Source organism: Lepeophtheirus salmonis, chromosome Z, assembly GCF_016086655.4.
Source record: "Lepeophtheirus salmonis chromosome Z, UVic_Lsal_1.4, whole genome shotgun sequence".
In the NCBI taxonomy this organism is placed as follows: Eukaryota; Metazoa; Arthropoda; class Copepoda; order Siphonostomatoida; family Caligidae; genus Lepeophtheirus; species Lepeophtheirus salmonis.
The window spans coordinates 7,490,894-7,511,759 of NC_092584.1; the positions used below are offsets into that span (position 1 = coordinate 7,490,894).

Here is a 20,866-nt window from a genome sequence, read left to right on the forward strand (position 1 = left end):
ACCTATGTATCCTAGTAGGCATGACTTACTTACACAGCAGTCAGCAAAAGGATGGAAGTAAGAGAAGAGAGGAGTTGTAACTGCGCGGACAGAAATTTCATTCATGGGCATTTAAATGGATCTCTCCTATGGAGTAATCTGATATATGGATCCGCATCTATCCAACCATCACCTTCCTAGGAATATCCCATTCACACGCCTTCTGATACTCTCTTCAAATGTCATGGCACTTGAACAAGTGCTTCACTCTGTGGGTTTCATCTTATGGAAGGATCTTTCATTGTGGAGGAGCCTCTTCATATCAAGGTCTGTGAAAGTGACTTCTGATCTCATTAATCATTGCCCCTATACATAATTTCCTCCAGATCTTCTACCGAATCATCTTATACTTCTACATATAAGAACTAAAGAGCTCCATAAAACCAAAGAATAATTCACTGAAAGACCCAGTGAGGAACAGAGAGAGAAAGTGAGAGTTCTCAACCTCCATCCACTGCTTCTTCTTTGAAAGGGAACTCTGCTTCGTTTCATTAATAAGAGTCCTTCTGTGTTCTTTATGTATTTAACGGAGAAATCACTCATTTCAATCAAATTTATATCAATTTCATTTATAAGTTGGACTTTGTGATATACGGATAATGATATAAACTGGACACTTCAAGCTCACGCCTGATTTCTTTATTACTATAGAGTCTCTTTTGTCATTGAATACAAGTGGAAGATGATTTTAGGGTCGTAAAGATAATGTGATTCCCTTTTCTCGATATTTTGGTCTGCAGAGCATATTCTATTCTGATATTACACATAAATAGTTTATTGTAACTGAGTAATTCCACACCAAGAAATAATTCCAAGATGAAATACCCAGTGAGGAAGAAAGTGCTATCATTTTTCATCCGCATCTTCTTCGTTGAAACTCTTGAAGCCTTTTCCTTCCAAAGTCGACTTTTTTTCGTCTCCTATTCTGAGACAAATATTTCATTGTTAACAATCATTCAGTGTTCTTGATGTATATAACGCAGAAATCACTCATCTCTATTGTGTCGTACATTTATAAGTTTGTATTGTACGAACAATTCTGCACACTAAGCCTCTCCTCCTCTACTTTTTCCCTTGGAAAAAAGGGAAAGACAATCTTAGACTATAAATGAATATGCAGGCTTTTCTCTCGATACTTTTGTCTCCAATACATATTATATTTTGCTGCTATATGCATAAACATATTTTGTGAATTGTTTAGTGCTAAGTGATTATATGATAACTAATTATAAGTGACATCTTAACTTCTGTAGGCTTCTATTGGATAACTTTATATATAATTACAATTTTAAAACATAGTTTGTCTTAATCATCTTCTAAAAAATTTAATAAATAATAAATGTGTCACATAACAGTTCTTATATTAAATTATTAGTTATTTTAAGAATAGTCATTAATGACAAAATAAAGAAGTTGAAATTTAAAAAGGAACTATATATATTTTATACTGTTTTTTTTTCTCGATATTTACCTATATATATATTATGAAAATGTATTATCATTTTAAGATTTGAATACAACACTTTTTGATAACATTGTCACTTCATTCTCTTTAAAATTTATATTTCTACTTGAAATTGACGATCTTAATCATATTCAAACCTGAAAAATATAGCAAATACTAGTTTACATTACATCATTGCAAAAATTAATACTAACCTCGTAACTAAACTTGATGTTGAACTTCTTGTAGTTGATGGAGTTTTAAGTAATAGATTAGGAAAATTATCTCAAAAATAGAAGGAGCAGTTCCAACTTTAAGAACTCGAGGAATTCAATAAGTTATTTTCAATTTCCTGTAGAGGTTTGAATCTGTTGTTTTGACTTTGAAGTCTTCTTTTTTAAAATATATGTATTTGGAACACTTGGATCAGTACTTACAAATTAAATGTTGTTTTTATTTTCACATTCATGCTTATTATTTGAATTTCATTTAATATATTTAAGTTTCTAGTATAAATTCATTTCCTTATTTGTTAAAAATATATACGTAATAAAAATAAATGTATTGAAATTTTTTCATAAATGACTTGGGTAATTATATATCTCTTCAATGCTACGATATAACTATTCATACTTCGTTCTTTTTCTTCTATACCTTGAAGGGCATAGTATGAAAATAAGATGCAAGTCCCACTATATATATATATAGATAGTGCCAGTATGTAGTTTTCTAAATAACTATATAGTTTTTAACTATATGAGATAATTTATAGATAATATTCTGAGTTCCTTTCTTTATTCCATTGGCACTATACTTTCTGAATAAAAATCATGTTGAGTATATGATAGATATGTATTTTGCTAAAAAATAAATAAGAAATGACTAATAATTAAAACGATACACAAATATTAAAAAGTCCATAATGTCTAAGAGTCATAATTTATACTCTCTACTCATAAATTAAAATCCAACGCAATAAAGTGTATCATCACGCAACCTGGGATATTTCTTCACTTTCCGGAGTAAGGAAAAATCAGATTAATTTAACTCTAATGTTTTTGTGAAGGAACAGGGGAAAAAATGATGAAGAACATTATAATCAATGACCAAAACCAATGGGTTCTATAAATATTTGGAGTGGCAGCAGATTTACTCTGCATTGGTGGTTTTAATAACATGTTAAGGAAAAAATATTGAGGCAGGTTTTTGTCACAGACAGTTCATTCTAAAAATAAATAAATTTTTATGTTCCCTTCATTTCAAAGACTGAATATGCATGCTTCGACGAACCTTTAAAAGACCTTTTGTAGAAGGAAGATATATTTCCACCATTAAATCCTCAAATACTTCTATAATTATGGTCAATAACGAAAGAGCATACAAAATTGTCATTTATATCTAAACTAAAAGAAAAACTGTATCTTAATAGAGTTTCAAAAGGAATTCAAACTATTTGGGTTGAAAATTAAGCTCAATTTTTGCTCAAAACTAAAAAAAGGTGTAGGTATTACACTACATATTTGCTAAATCTGTTGAAAGCAGAACATGTCTTGTTTTACGTATATAATAATAGTATAACTCTAAAAATAATCATCTTTTATTATACAACAACTATCAAACACAACCAACAAGAAGTTTCAAATATATATTTTAGCTTTTAAAAATTGTATAATCAAAGGGAAGGTATATAAAAAAGTCAGTAGCTATTGAGCTCATATTTAAGTAACATAAATTTATATAACTTTACACTATCATTTTAAATAGTGTCTAGCTTATTATAAACTGTTGGGACGCCTCCAAGCTATATAAAAAATGACTTCTTCTATCAATATTGCTTTGACCAATATAAAAATATCAAACTATGAAACATACACATACTTCGCTTAATAAGCCGAAATCGAAGTTTATCAAGCTCGGAAGAGAAAAATTGAAACTCATTCTACAAGCCTATACTGGACATTCCCCTTTTCTAGCTCACCTAAGCAAGTGGAAGGACATAAGTTCAACGTTCCAGGTCTGTATTGAAGAATTGCAGAGTGCAGACTATTTCAAAATAGATACTCTGCCTTATCTTACGAGAGACATCAAGCCATGAATGAGGAAAACGAAGACATTCGTATTTTAAAATTTATGAAATGTAAAAAAATAAAATTGTAATGTAAACTAGGTTTTAGAATCAGCTGTAGTAGCACAAATACCCCGTTTAGGGGTCGTGCTCGTTCCCTTTTATTTGTAAAATTTTATTTTATGTATGTATGGCAAGCAGTAATACATATTTAACTAACTTATTATAAACTGTTAATAAATGTATATAGAATCTCTAATCAATGCAATAGTTTGATCATATCAGTTAATTGAAAATTGAATATTTGTGAATCAAATTTAATCTTCCTATAAAATAAGTTATTCCCCTTCTTGTAATGAGTTTATGTACTTCAGTCATAAGTTTTCTTGCTTTTTTGAAGTCAAAATATGGAAAAAATATAAATAAAGTTATTGTATTCACTATTTAGTATTCAAAGTTATATTGATACATAGATTGGAGTAAGTAATACAAGATAATAAGATTATGCTTATATGTGGAACAGTTGAAGCTAGCCACTTTGGATCCAAATCATCGACGATATTCTTCTAACATGACATCAATAGGCTCATGCTGATTGTGACAACTCTTTCTCAAAAACCGTAGTTCGTGTCCTATTAATCTTGAAGTCAGAAGGGCCCATTTCAACTAATGAGGGAATCAGTTCGGTGTTTTTCATCGTCTTCTTTTTATAGTTCTTAACACATTAAAGCAAATACGTTTATTGTTTCGAAGCTAAATTTGACACTTTGAATCCTATAGGACGACAATGAAGTAGATATTGTTCTACCTCATTATTTAGGGAGAAAGAAGGAATATTGAAGACTTGCTGCTGCTCAAAGTTATTTTTCTTTACTTTTTACGAGTCATAAATATGTAATTAATTCCATTATGAAGGTGGGTTAACTGAAGTGCTGACACACTCATATAGCACGCACAATTTCTCCATTTTTATTATTATTATCCTTGAGTTCATCTTTACTACAGTAGGGTCCTTTGACAAAATCTGACGAAATTGCGACGAAAGTTTGAATTTTTTGCCAAGAAAAAATGCAATTATTCCGTTTATATCCAAGCAGCTAAGATAATTTTAGCATCATTGAATTTTTCAGCTAAAATTAAATAATAGTTATTATATAAAAAATACAAAGTTATGATTTTTTGTAACATACCTGCTATAAGTGCTGAGATATAATAGCAGTCAAGACTTCAGGTAAAGTCTGGACATATGATACAGGCATCTAAACGTTTCGTTCAAATGATTAATTTCCCTTCCGCGTTCAGAGTTCATCAATTATTACAGTTCTGTTTCGCGTTTCGTTCCACGTTCCAAAGATAAGGTACGTCCACATACACCGTACGACAGAAAAATCCCAACATCCACTTTGATAGTGTCAGGGAAGCATTATTAGAGGACTATGCTTCAAGATTTTTTAACACAATAATTCAGTGAATATTAGCATTCAAAATAGGTGTCCCAAGCGTTCGTCTTTGCTGTATCAGCCCTTTAAATAATATTTAAAAAAGTAAAAAAAAAATATATATATAAACTTTGATTTATTGAATTTATTTTAAGCACTGTTGGAACAGACGGCTAAAATCTCATTTTTAGCGTTCATGGTTTAAAATAATTCTGTTCCGTTCATAGAATGCATGTTCCATGGAACATTGTTCGATTTTGGGTTCTATTCACAACCCTGATATAATATAGCAACATATTCACGGCAAAATTAACTACCATGTTAAAATTCAACTTGACACCAATAAAAAATGAGTGAAATTGGAATCAATTCAAGTTATAGGTACTGGAAATCCCTATGAACCCAGACAATTTGAAGGATATTTTAGAGGAGAGAAATATTAATGATAATAACGTTTCATTAGATCTCCTACAATCAGCTGTGACAAGGGAGGAGGGGAAGAAGAAAATATACAAGCACATTATGTAGAATTAATCCGATGTCGATTCCCAATTCTACTCTGAGTTCAACTAGGACTCACAATTATGATTCCTCAACAAATGCCTAAGGTTAATCTCCGTCTCTTGTGAGTACACACAAATGTTCAATCAAGTTAGTAAGAGAAAGAAAATTCATTCTTCAGATTACTAATTCCAAAAAAAAACAAAAAACGGACTAGTAAAAAAATTCAAAGGATTTACATAACTAGATACTTATATTCGGTAGATGATAAAGTTTAAGTACTAAGTAGGATTGTGAGTATTAACATATGGGATGAAAAATCCTCGGTTTCACACATAGATGGCGCCATTTAAAAAAAAATCGCCTCATTTACCTACCTTCAAAAGATACCTCTCCAAATTTCATGACTATCTGGAACCCATTCATTGATCTTTTGAACAAATGAAGGACGAACGGGGAAAAAAATGAACGGCGTTCATTCAGATGTTCTTTTTCTTATTATTTATATCGGGTCACTTTTTGACTATTTTTTCCGAAGATTACTACATCTTTTTTTCTTAATTATGATGCTGGCTAAAATATAGTTTGATATGTATATTGCAAAACTATAGATCTGATTTTGCGTGTACAACTTTCAATTACATTGATTACTTTCTATGTAATGTCCAACCACACAATTTGTAGTTTATTTACCAGTCGTCATAGCGGGATCAATGTTATTGTCCAAGTTGGACAGAGAGGCTAGCATTTGACTGAAGAGATCATTTGCAAGCATCAATAGATGAATAAAAGGAATAAAGGAAATAATAAAATTTCCTGAAGTTATTGGTAGTTCAATGACAAGGGATTTGAATTTATTACGATTGTAAGACGCTTATCACTGAATTGGCTACAAAAAATAAGGCATTAACAGATCTGTACTTATGGCGCCTCTGTACGTAATGAATCATTATTAATTATTACTTTTTACATAGTGCCTCTAAACTTGCTTTATTACAATTTTTTTTGTTAATTTAACTAAGCTTGGACCCACCATACGCTACTGCGACCTCCCATTCACGTTCATAGAATAAAATAGTGTTAAATCTATCACGACAGAGCTACTCTCTAGATTTTATGTCTCTTTTCATTCCTAACCAAATAATTTGTAGTTTTGTAGGAAATTTTTGTACAATAGTGCTCTGTAATTATTATGTCCCAATAATTATTTAATAAACTTAGAGATATAAATATGTTTTTAAGGGGCGCTTGCATACACAGCTTGATGAATGTGCCTAGCAAGCCGTGGAGGATTTATTATGTCAATATCAAATCATTAGTCATAAACAATAATTTGCATTTACTAGTCTTTGAACACATAACTCCAGTCGATCTTATAGCTTTATCTTCCAGTTATTTAGATATTTTTCAGGCAAATAATTCCTACAAGCACGAAACACTTGTTACATCAATACATGATACGTTTACTCAACTCTCCACCATATGACGTGTAATATAATTCTGAGGCACACTAATTAGACCCTTATTAGTAGTAAGGACTGCTAAGGAGATGAACTGGGGTAATTTGTTCAGGATTTAATTCAATTCCCTTAAAGATATATCTATTCTCTTTCGCTGAGTGTGCGGAAAGAGGCAAATACATTTTAAATATGCAACACTATTTAACAGTGTTTTTGACCCTAGCATCTTATTTGGTGCTTTTGTTTTAATTCATGTTTCTTCATAAAATTTTACCTGTTCTCTTTGATTTTTTAAATCAAAATGTGTATTGTGTATTAGTTTAAAATGCCTGAAATGGTTGTTTTCTGTTGAAATAATGAAGGAATTATGTCATTTCCTCGTTTTCGACTTGTTTGTCAATCCATGATCCATTTCTCATTTGTGGGCCTCAGGTAGAGCCAGTTGAAAAAAAAATGGAGTGGATAACGTATGACGCTTCTACCTACTCTTGCTTCTTGTATTTAAATATTTCATTTGTGTGTTATTATGATTAGCTGTGGAATCGAACAGGGCCCATCCGAATCAATTTGGCGCCCTATGCAACATATTTGCCAGTAATATGTATATATAGTTAATATCATACTCTCACATAAAGCTGAATATATTTTTTGCCTTGGACATTTATTACATTCTGTGAAACAATATAAACCCTTAATAAGATAATAAATACGTGAAAAATATAATATAAATAGCCAATGCAAAAAATAAATTTAAACTAAGATAAAACGAAAACTGTAAACAAGTGTTACAAAATAAATTCTAAATATTACAACCGCACGAGTATATGTATAGTGCATATCGTTGATATGCTAAAGGCATCCACAGAATGGTGGTGGTGGGTGCTAGAGGGGCTGGCAGCCCCCCTCCCCCAAATCAAGGAATTTTTGAAAAATGAATTATTTGAAGAAAGGATGGGGAAAAAAATTAAGGGTTTATTTTCTAAAAAAAAAGGTTGTTCGATCTAATTATGCTGTGGAGCTTTAAATTTGAAAATAACTCCTATGTCTAAAGTATATATAGGTCTCCATTTTTGAAATAAATGCGTTCTTATCATTTTTTTTCTAAAGGGGATGTTACATAATGGTGGAAAGGATATTGATGATTCATAATAAGTATACTCAAAACATATGATACTTCAAATGATTATAATCCAAATATATCTCCTTCATTTTGCTTTTATTCTTCTAAAACCTCTTTCTATGTATATTTTATAAAAAGTATACATATTATAATCTATTGTCTATCTATTGTTATTTATATTCACGCAACCTAGCGAGATTATTAAAATTAAATTGCTAAATTAATATTAAAAACTAAATTGACGAATAATCAATCAAAATTAACCTTTTTAAAAGGCATTTTAAAAAAAGAAGTAATATAAAGTCTATTCTATAACTTCACGTATGACATAAATCACTTGAATAGAAAATAAAAAAGATATCGGCTTCTATGTAAGGTCCTTCATTTTACTCGGTTTTTTAGAAGTTATATATATTTTTGTATAACTGTAATCAAGATCAAGTAGTAAATAATTTATTTTTCAAATGCTGAAATGTTTATATCAATTTATATTTTTTCATTTACAATATAGTTCTTTCATGTCCAAATATGGCATTGAATCGTAGTTATAAGTTAAAAACTTGATTTTTAAAAAGGCCTTAAAGGCTAAACTAATGGTTATTTGGAAAATATCTAACGACACGAGCAGTGTTCAAAAACTGAATATTGATCCATAAATAATGACACAAATATAAAGTTGATAACTTTATTATAATTGACAAATTAGAAACCATTTCAAAATGGAGAAATTGTTATAATGCGAAAACATTTTTTATATAATTTTTACCTACTTCATTTTTTTAGGCAGTTATCTTTTTTCAACTATATCTACAATATAATATTTCCATCGAACATTTTTGTAAAAAAATTAACCACAAGTAAGTTATAAAATGATGACCATTACCACACTTTGTGCATTTAATCCATGTCACGTTTTCTTGACTCATCAACATTTTCTCAAGTGTCTAGGATGCTAGAGGGACAAATTATTTTTTCTAATGACATCCCCAATGATAAAATCTAGCATAGAATGGGCTTGCAAAAAAAAAAAAAAAAAAAAAAAAAAAAAATGACATGAGATAGAATTAATCGGATTTTGATCCCCAATTCTACTTTGAGTCCAACAAGGACTTACAATTATAACTCTGCAACAAGTCCTCAGGGTTACACCCCGTCTTTTATGAGCACACAGAAAGTTTCAATCAGGTTTGGAATATAGTTGAATCCGTCTTGGAAAGAAAGTTCACTCCTCAAGAATTAAATAATAATGACAACGGCTAAGGAAAAGAAAATTCTAACGGTTCAGCTAAAAAAAACCCGGATTTTCATCATGTTTTTATTACATCAGATTGTTACAGATTGCTCAGCTCTTCAAATGTTTTTTCTTAATGAAACCAAAAGAGATGGTGTTGAAAGGACCAAGTGATTTAATATTCATCACAGTTGTCAACAAATATAATGTAATTGGTCCAGATCGATGCAAAGGTAAAATTCGGTCTATTTGGGTACCAAAAAAATCGATTTAATTTAAAATTCTATCTAAATTGATTTTAAATATAAAATATTTATGACGCCGGATGTGTTTTCAAATTTTGAACACGGTAGAATGACGTCATAAATTTAAAAAAAAGTACATCTCATAAGAATTTTCATCCTGTTGTTCCTCCTTGAATACCAAACTTTGACTTCGAGTATCTCATGAGATGAATGTTCAAGTTAAGAGTATATTTCGAGGAGATTACATAGATGGTGTGTGGATAAGAAACTTGCAACACAGTCAGGCTGACCTTAGGAGACAACTTTTGGATGAAAGTCACAACGGAGCCAAATTCAGTGTTATTGACTAGCGTTGAGTATTAACTCATATTATTCCGATAATTATGTCTTCTTCTAGAGGTATTAGGCGTATTTTCGCGGCGAAAACCTGTACAAATCTATCAATCTTTTTGTTTCACTATTTTTGTATATTTATTTAATAATTTATGAATTTACCTTTTTTCCCTAAGAACAACTTTTAATTAATATATAAAAAAAAAAAAAAAAAAAAAACTAGTACCGTCATCGTCGGAGGGTAAAAATTTACACTAACAGTATTGTAAATTAGAAAAATATACTATATTATGTATTAATAGAACTTGTTTTAATCGAACTGCATCCTATATTGGCTCCTCTGTGACGCCATGAAAATAGCCAATAAATAGAAGCAAAGAAATCTCTTATCGGCACACCTTCTTATATTTCTTTGATCCCCTTGATCTTCCTTTGGTTCTAACGTTTGGAGAACACAAAAGTCAACTTAATCTGGTTTTAATGATTAAAAATTATCATAAGCCTCTGCCATTATAAAATTAAAAGCCTATTTAAATTATAAATTCTTCTATATTGTGTGTAATATTTGGATGGATTACACACTGAATTATTCTGAATGTTATAAATATACAGAATATATTGTGTACTTTTTAGAGTTTGAAGGTCATTCAAATATTTATAATCTATGTAAGATCTTTGTTTAATATAATGAAGACATCATTGACGGTTGATACAGAACAAAAAAGAAATTACATATGTCTCTCACAATATATGAAATCGAAAAAAAAATCGGTTCTTGGAACGAGACCAAAAAATATCGGTCTATAAAGTCAGACCAATAAATATTGATCAATAAAGTCATACCTAAAAAAATCAGTAGACAGTTTGTACCGAAAAATTGTACTAAATCGGTCCCCAAAGAATTACTTAAGACCGATCCTATATGAACAATCATATAGAAAGTTCTCGTAACCCAGATTTAATACAAAAAATTCATTAGATATTCATAATCAGTGGGTCAGTACTCTTACGATTAGATATGGACTTTACTCCCGACAAAAGCTAAATTTTGCTGACTTGTATTTTTTAATCAGATTTCAAAGAAAATCTATTAATTACTCACTGATTAATTATAATGTTACATAGACATAATATTTATGTCTATGATCATTTCGCATATTGTGTATTTAACATTTTTAATCTTACGTTATGACAGTTTTATTGAGTAACTTAGAAACCAATTATAGACGCTTTAATTATACGTATAGAATTACATCCCCAATTAGAATTTTTCACGAATAAAATTTTTGAAGTTAAGTAAGACGCTTTTGATACATTATCCTCATAATATGCCTAGTATACAAAAATCCATTATTTTTTCAATATATGGCTTTAGTGTTGTGTATATCACGTTCTATAAGTGCGATTGGCTTAGGCTAGATGAAATTAGAAAGATATCCGTTTGAACACTCGTCAAAGAGGGAAACCAGCGAAGATAAAATAAATAATATTATACATTTTTTCTTCGATACAGGCGTAAACATAAGCATATAGCTAAAAATGTGCAAAGTGTTTATGGTCATGATTAAAGATGGGATCTGTGTAAAGAAAAAACTGAAAAGGAAAAACAGTTGAGCGTGTGTTTTTCTTCTATTTTGTTCATAATTTAAGTTAGAAGAATTCATTTTCTCAACCCAAAATCATTTAATAGGCAGCTGATATTAACAAGGATCTTAATTCAGTAGTACCATAACTCTCGCTCCCGACTTTTCCTTGTTCTCTAAAATAAATCCCATCTCTAGTACTAGCCATAGATCATTATTATTTGCCTTAATCTTGAATCTTATCTATTCTCAGAATGACGATATTTGCTCTGCATACAATGATCTTAATATTTGTTGCTGTAGAAAACCCGGAAAAATTTGTTATTTTTCAACAACGTATGGGGAAAAAAAAAAAAATTATCCTCAGAGGTCTCGTGATAGGCTGCCCATTCGTCAGACATTACAATTGTTCCGGGTCAAACGTAAAAACTTACTCCACAAATTCTGATAGATAAAATATTAATATAATTCAGTGATACTTAATTATACTATAAATACATTAATTAAAAACATTAAAGCAGTCCAATTTTCCAATTCGTGTCATTCGCAATCCCTCCAAAAGAAAATGTTTTGATCCAAAGCAAGAACCTCGTATTGGATATTGACTCATAATGTTGTCAAGAATTCTATAAAATGACTAATATCTTTTATATTAAGACTTCATATAGGTAACAAGCAAACAATTAAGTTTGAACAGAGGACATAATTAAAGACTGTAAACTAATCATACAAATGATAAAATTTGATTTGTCCATATCGTTTAAATAAGAAACTTAATTTATATTGCACCATTAAAAATAAATGTTTTTTTTTTTAAGTTATTGATTATTTACTATGATTATATATTTGTTAGGTATAGAAATATACAGTAAAAGGTCTTGTGATTGTATAATCCTACCTGTCAACAACTTATTCCAACAATTATAATTGATAAAATCATCACAAAATAAATGATAATTAATGTAATATAATATTATTTATGACTTATTACTATTAACAAATAATTAAGTTTGAATAAGGACCTTGATTATAGAATGTAAACTAAGGGTAAAAATAATTCAACTAGGCATTGAATTCCCTCCTATCCGAGTTCATCGATGTCCAAGAAGAAAAATGCTAGTACGAATTTGCACACTACGACTCCCGAGATAAGTATTCCTGAAAGTTATTCTACTGTCGTTATTCATGCTAAATATAAGAAAAGTCGTAATCCTTACATAATTAGATATGATATCCTCTGTCCTCATTCAAAAGAATGGAATCCGAGAGAACTCACCCCCTTCCCTCCCCCAAATTCACAACTTCTTCAACACATTTCCTTCTACCCTCCTCCATTCCAACAGCTGAGATTAGCTGATCTAATGAAACGTTATGACATCTATATTTGTCTCATTTAAAACATTCTTCAAATTGTCAGGGGTATCATGTTGATTTTCGGGTTCTTTCTTTAACATCCCCAAAATGCTCTCGATTATCATCACTGAACATCTAAGTAGTATTGTGTCAGTCCTTATGGGTTCGATCCATTCCAGTCATAGGACCGGTCCTTAAGACCGTTGGTCCTTCCGACTATCATAACTTATTAAAAAATATGAAATATAGTTGAATGACATCATAAATCACTCAACTGTATAAGCTTTAGGATTGATACACAACACTAAATCTAAGGTCAAATTGCGTATGGTCATGAATGACGGAGAGTAGGACTGAGGATTTGTTGGAGATTGATTAAAAAATAGCTACGCCATCACTGATTAAATATACATCAACACCGTTGCTAATTAAATATTTGATGAAAATTACTTATCTTGATTTGAAAAATATGTTTTTGATACTTAAATAAAAAATCAAGTTATGTATAATACTGCCCTCTGTTTGCAAGATTTTCCCCTCATTCGTCTAGCGGCTCAAACGGTTCCGGTTCTTCTAAAATCGGAATCGACAAAGTCGAACCAAGACTACATATTACTTGTCACTCTTCATTATTGTGCTTTTGTTCCTATGTAGAATACACTATGAAAATGTAATATATATAAATAAATTAGCTTAAATATATAAGTCAATTTTCTGATTTTTTGTGTGTGTTTTTTACGTCGCCAGTGTGATACAGTTGTATCTGAGTTACAAATAGCTCAGAGCTTGTTATGGATCTCGAAAAGGAGCTCTAGGTAACAGAGAGTATTAATAAAAGAGGGAAAAGGCGGGGTAGATTATGAATCCAGATCCATTACTCAGCTTGTCGGATCCCTACAATATGATTACTTTAATATTTCTTAAGCCAGTGTTTCCCAAACTTTACTATGCCTCTGACCCCCTACACTAATACATTTTTAGCTGAGGCCCCCTTTATACGAATGTGTATGTGTACTACGTACTTTTCAACAGTCCCCCTTTTTTGTAATGGTAAAATATATTTATTTTAACTAAGTAGGTAGTTATTGGGGATTAAGTCAAGTTACTTTGTTTGCGTAACAATAGAGTTGACGACTAATATATCAAAGCAAGTAAATCTGGAAAGCATCATTCCTTCCATGGAGACAAGGTAAAAAACTGAAAAAGATGTGGATAATATAGTATGTCTCTATAAATCGTAAGCTTTAATGAGTACTGTTGTGTTGGGCCTTATTTATTCAGTCCAGTCCAGACTTAGGACCTTCCTATCGGTCCTTAGGACTCTCGGTCCTTGGAATTTTTCATAAAAATATAGATGGATTATTAAACCAAATCCGATATATGAAATATGTATTTAGATTATTGCACATGTCTTGCAAAAAATATGACTTTTTCATTATATTACGAATATATTATTTTGTTACTTAGTTCTATGATTTATACTATTTTATAGTTGATAATATTGTAAAAAAAAAAAAAATAAATGCAAGGAGGAGGGGGAAAAAAGACATATGGTATCATTGTTTAAAATACTGATGTGATTATCATCTGCCTGCTTTATTATGATTTTTGAGGGTATAACGAATGTATTTATTAGAAAAATGTTTAATGAAGATATACTACGTATAATTAACATACAACGTTTTTTATCCGTATTTGAAAACGTCACACGCCATGAAATTGTAATTCATTATGAACCTCTTCTCAGAATAATAGCTAATGAAACGACAAAGTAGAGTATTTGAAATATATTTGAATCAAAGTTTAAAAAGAAGGAAACTTTAATTAAATATAATCTACATACTAAAAAATAAACCATTAAACATTTAAGTTAAATATACATAATTAAACAATTAAAATCATATAACTATTAATAATAATAAATTATAAATACAGAATATTAAAATAATAGATTGATCCAGATAATTTTTTCTTGTTCTAACATCGGAATTCAGTTAAATATGTCATAACTTTAGGTTGCAATACACAAGCGAGACGTGGAGTTTAATCAAAAGATAATCACCCTCTTCTTCATGTGGAAGTTGCTATATACAATTGTGCACAGGATAGATATATCTCTACCGATGAGATCTAACTAATTATTAATAATAAAGTAAATGTCAAAATCATAAAATTAGACAATAAATATATTAATAAAAAAATGTTAGAAATAAATTCATCGTAAAATTTAGAGCAAATCCTAATTATGTAAAGTAATGTCCAGGGATATTACTCTATTTTTTAAGCATCAAAAACACTTTCCCCCGTTATTTAGGTATGCTTATATAACAATATACTATTATCATGAAGGATATACTCAATTGTTAAATAATGCAGATTCGATCAAATAATATGGAATCTAACTTTAAACACAATTTCGCTATTAACATTAGTTTAAAATGGAACGCCATCACCGTCGACTGTTATTCGAGTAACAAATGATCCTGACGTCAATAAGTACAAAAGAAGAAGTCCTCTTGAGCACTTTACCGTGGGGGAGAAATTTTTCCTATTGGTAAGTAGAAGAAATTTTGGTCGGAAGAAATATCTAGTATATTCTTTTTTTGGTGCTCTAAGCATAATAGTTCTCTTTTCTTCGATTGCATATGATCGAAGAATTAATAATAGCCCCATGTTTAACCCCATGGATCTGGAGAGGAACGAGGTCCAATTTTATCACTTGACCTAATTCTAAATTCATATTTCGTTCTGTTTTGCATTCGTTTGAATCCAGGAAGTGGAGTGATTTTCAGAAAATGACGAAAAATAATTTCGTGTGTTGATTAAACATTACTTTATTCAAGACAAAACGCCTCATGAGACTAAAAAAGCTTGATAAACATTATACAAAACTCTGCACCTTCAATTAAAACAGTTTATAAGTGGTTTCAAAATTTTCAGATGTGGCCATATGGGTACAAGTGCCGCTGAAGTTTCTGGACGCCCTGTTGAGGTGACTACTCCAGAAATCATTCATAAAATATATCACAGAAGAGGGAAGGTGCATGAGATTGCTAGTGCTGTGGGTATCCCAAGCTGGAACGCTATTTCCATTAATTTTGCGTCCGCAACTGCTGAGTTGTGAGTTTGTACATTGTCCTGATGGAAAAGGATTATTTTTGTGGGCCAATCGTGGGTATTTTTTTGCAACTCGGATTTCAAACAGTCCAATAACGATGAAGAATATGTACATGAAATTATTTTACCCTTTTCCAGATATTTAATGAGGATTCATCCTTGCGAATCCAAAAAATAGTCGCCATAATCTCTTATAATACGATCATTTTCACAAAAGTTTATTCTAATTAATAAAGTTATATTGAATGTATTAACTAAAACATATTTTTACGTTTTTATTCATCACCCTGAATCTTTAAGATCGATGCTGCCATTTTGGTCAAGTGCTCCGACTGAGATCTTTAGGCACGTGATATTTTGGTGCTAAGTTTTTTTTCACTAGAACTCAAGACATAAGGGTCAAGGGAATTGAGGTTTGGTGATGACGGAGGTAAAAGCTCCTTTCACCGAAATTCCCCTAACACCAATTTTCTTTTTAAGTAGGACTGAGTGGTGTTTCATGTGTTTCGTGGAACGCAATCTTGTGTGTCCTTTACTGGTGCCCACCCGTTGGTTTGACTTAAGCTGTATATATGGTTTTATAGATTTTGTGTGTGTATCCTTTATGGGTCAAATTTCAGCATTGTGTTGGACATAGGAGGCTGAAATTTTGCATGGGTCCCTCTTTTTAACCTGGTCAGCTTAATACGGGGGTGGCGATTTTTTTGGGGTGGGGGGAGGGTCATATAAGGGTGGTTTATTCTATACCAAAACACAATAATTGTTTTTTTGGAACTCAAGGAGATTAGATAGGGGGTTAAATTTAAAATCAAAAACTGACTATCGTCTCACAAAACAACTATACGCATAACTTCATTTTCTAAATTTATTCAAAATCAAAAAAATTTGGGCAAAAAAAAAAAAAAAAAATATGTGAAAATTGGACTTTTTTTTCAAGTTAAAAAAAAAAATTATTTGCAATAGAATATTGATTCGTAGATTATATCAAGTTAGTAGAAATTTGTCTTGAAATTCGTTTGCGTATAAACTTGAGGCACAAAAATGAATGTTTAACAGATATATCTGTTATTTTCTGAATAATTTTTCTTTTTTTTCCGTTTTTTCTCTCTCTTTTTTCATCAAGTGTCAATTTTTATTAGAAGAGGTGTAATAAAACGATGCATTTTGTACTTTAAATTTTAGACTATAATACATCAATATAGTATTTTTAATTTGCGGAATATTATATTATATAATTTGTACAATTTGTGCATAAATGAACCTGTTATGGAGGTTAATTTTTTTGAAGATATTATTATTATTATTTTTTTAATAATGTTCCTTTAATTTGTTAGATAGAGATACAATGATTAAGTATAAGTAAACATTATAGTATGACAGTTAATCCATCTAACCTAAGAATCTTTTTGTGAAATCCATATACATACATTATATATTTCTTTCTCTAGGAATCATCTGGGATCGAATGCACATTTATTTCAAGAGAATAATCTCCCAAGAGCGTTGTAATTTTGTTTGTTTTTGAAAATACTAAAAAAATATTGATTGGTTTGTGTTCCCCATCACATTACTTTACATCTAATTTATATGGACTTCTCATATCGACAAATTTGTTCATGCCTATGTGTTGGTTTGTTATTTGAGGTTTATAACACATTTTTCTTTATTTAAATTCATAATAATACATATATTATAATACTCGCCCGCACTGAAGGGCTCTAAACATTAAGCAGAAACACCATTGACCATTGTCAATGGGATCAGTTAATTGCTTCAATCTCCAATATTGAAAAAACAATATTTTTCCAATTATTTTTCATAATTTGAAAAACTCTTTGAATGCAAATCCCTCTACAGTTACTGATGCCACAGAGCTAAAAATCTAATCCGATAGGATACAAGGGTTATAAATTGATGCAGTTTGTCCAAGTCCAGAAGTTGGAACTAGATTTATTCCGGAAAACCCAACATTTTAATAGCTATGCTGAACCGCTAATTCGTCATTATCTAAGGATCCACAACTAATAAGTGTTTATTTAATTTTTACATCTTTTGTATGAAATATGTGTTCCTCTAAAGCCTTATTATCAAAATTTATTCAAAGGGAAACAAAAAAAACAAACAAAAAAAACCAGGTATTGAAATACCGAAGTTTGGTTAATTCAACAATGATTTATTCTGAAAAAAAAAAAAAAAAAAAAAAAAAAAAAACACTTTTCAGTTAAAAAATCGATAAAAACTAATGATCTAATCGACTAATTATCCACAATAATAAAATACGATAATAGTTTGGCGAAAAAGATATTTCCCGCCTTTTTTAAAATCTTTTTTAATTTTTTTATCATGTTAGTATTAATCACATCGGATGATACAATTCAGTGTTTGAAAGTGTGAGTGTATACTACAAAACGTTTTTGGGGAGTATTGCTCTTGGCCGGTTCAGTCGTAAATTATTGTGCCTCCAGTATGAAAGGGAGAAATTCGCCACATTTTACATTTTTACTTTCTGTAAGAGAAAACTATGTCGAAAGAGACAAAGAAAATTTGCAATATAAACAGAACTATTGTTCTCTCGCTTCGTGTTGATCAATAGTGGTTTCCAGAAATTGTGTTTTGGTATAGTGGAGGTGAATGATTTGCCACACACTGGCAGGCCTGTCGTCAATAATGTAGATAAAAGCATATAAAATATCGAGATATACCATCATGTTCAGCTAGTCGTAGCATCGCCCAGTAGCTGAACGTCCATCATAAAAGCCTTTTCAATCATTTGGAGAATGCTGGATACAAAAATAAACTCGAATAGGAGAGGAATCGTATTGCATCAAGACAACGGCAGGCTGCACACATCTTTGATGACGCACCAGAATTTCCGGGAGCCCAGGTGGAAAGTTATTATGCATACACTCTACATCCCCTACCTAGCACCAAGTGAATACCCCCTGTTCCCGTCTATAGCCAACGCGTTTGAGGCGACAAATTTGGTCTCAATAGGGCCTGTAAAAAGTGGTTGTCCGAGTTTTTTACAAGGCTTCTATGAGAAGGGCATTATGAAGTTGAATTCTTGTTAGCAACAAGCTTTTTAAGAGAACGGGGCATGCTTGACTTCAATCGGATGATTGTAACACTTCTTATAAAGTATTGAAATAAAGCAAAATGTATTAAATTACTTTTTCCCCAACCTAAGGTGTTGATAATTAAATGATGCATCTTTTTGTATATAAAAAAACAACGTCTTAAAAGCTCTTACGGAAAAATTATTTAAAGAAAAATGAAAAAAATCATCACGTATTAAAATACCCCAGTTCGGTTTATTCAACAATCACTTATTTAATAAAATTTTCAAAACTGTGTACAAAAAAATGTTTGGTCTCATTATATATATAGAACAAAAGAAAAAAACTTTTCTGGTTTATAAAACTTGTTTTATAGCCTTTTGGAAAAAGAAAGTCATGTGAGCGCATCCTACATATGGATTATATCTGCTCCAACACTTTCTTCTGTAACTCATACATTTTAAGATAACTTTGACGTTTATTGACATAAATTATCAATTAAAGCAAATTATCAAGGCTCTTGAGTCCATAAACATCTTCTAATGATATATTGTAAATAAACGACAGATGTAAGGATTTATCATTGCTTGGGAAACATTTGAAGGCCCATATCATAGTTTATCATTCTGACTCTAATACATATTTACTTATCTTCTCTTAAGAAATATAAAAAATAATATTTTTTTAAAATATTATAATATACTAGGACGTACCCATATTTTATATTTTATTTCGAATTATTTTATTAATGGTTATATAACTTTAGAATTCAGTTAGACTTGTCGATAGACAACATAATCATTAGTCCTGTTTCAACTATGTATAATGAAGATATATACTAAGACAAACTCGCTAATCCTCTTTTTCCGTTAGTACTATCATTCGTTTAATGGATTATTTATTTTTTGTGAATTTTCGAATCGACAACATTTACTTTAAAAAAGAAAAAGAAAAAAAGGGAATCGATCTTGTTTTATTAAAAAAATTAACTTATCAGCGAAAAAACAAACTTTCCCTCCAGAGCCCAGGAATCTGGTCTGATCAGAATAAGACATGGCCTTCCGTACATATCTTAAAATTTTGAACAACTTATAATAATGTCTAAATCTTTCTCCGTTTTTGAAATAATTGCCCTAGCTACGAATTCTTATTAGTAGAATAACAAAAAAACTATTATATTACATTCTAGTAGATTAGGACGTAGCCATCCTTGTTTTTTGGCAACTTTTTTTTGGTACATTAATATACACATTATTATTATACAATATAATGATAACTGATACATTTTTTGGGAGAGGATAGGGACGCAAACTGGCTCGAAGTGAAGAAAAAAAAACCAATAGCTAGCTAGGACTGAAAGATCGACTTAACGGTCCCTAGGACGGATGAAAAAGACTGGTTCAATAAATAAAAAATGATGCTGGATGTAGTCCTAGAACCGATCCAACACTAATTAAAATACTTAAACAGAAAGAGAGAGAGAAAAAAAAAAAGACAGAGATAAGTATATAAAGAGAAAACATAGGATAGCAAGCAGCTGCCTTTGGACAGCATGCTCAGGGCGCAATCGAACCAATTTTATTTTAATAGGGGATGATCCATACATCAAGAATAATATTATAATATAGTACTTATATAGCTTAATAAAATCAATTTATTGATGAGACTTTCTTTTAACTTTAAATTAGTGGGTCTTAGGCTGTCAACAACTAAATTGAAGTATTCTTGGTTTGTGGTATGAATGAAATACATTTGAAGAAAAATTTATAGATCATTAGTATTACACTAAGGTTTTTTTTAAATGAGCACCCAAAATATAAAAATTAATCCAAGAAAAATACGATTTTATAAGAATAATTTAATGCAATTAGTCTAGTATT

General features: G+C 30.4%; 2 long non-coding RNA genes across 2 annotated transcripts; one reads left to right on the forward strand and one right to left on the reverse strand.

Annotated features, from left to right (window-relative positions):
* The first annotated feature begins 38 nt into the window (after nucleotides 1-38).
* LOC121130168 (uncharacterized) lies at nucleotides 39-2,056 on the forward strand. Its single transcript, XR_005868610.2, has 2 exons — nucleotides 39-306; nucleotides 366-2,056. It is a non-coding gene; the product is annotated as an uncharacterized lncRNA (long non-coding RNA).
* Nucleotides 2,057-4,524: 2,468 nt separating this feature from the next.
* LOC139907306 (uncharacterized) lies at nucleotides 4,525-5,970 on the reverse strand. The gene is made up of 3 exons (XR_011783800.1): nucleotides 5,866-5,970; nucleotides 4,739-5,071; nucleotides 4,525-4,678 (listed from the first exon to the last, which is right to left on the reverse strand). It is a non-coding gene; the product is annotated as an uncharacterized lncRNA (long non-coding RNA).
* Nucleotides 5,971-20,866: the final 14,896 nt, after the last annotated feature.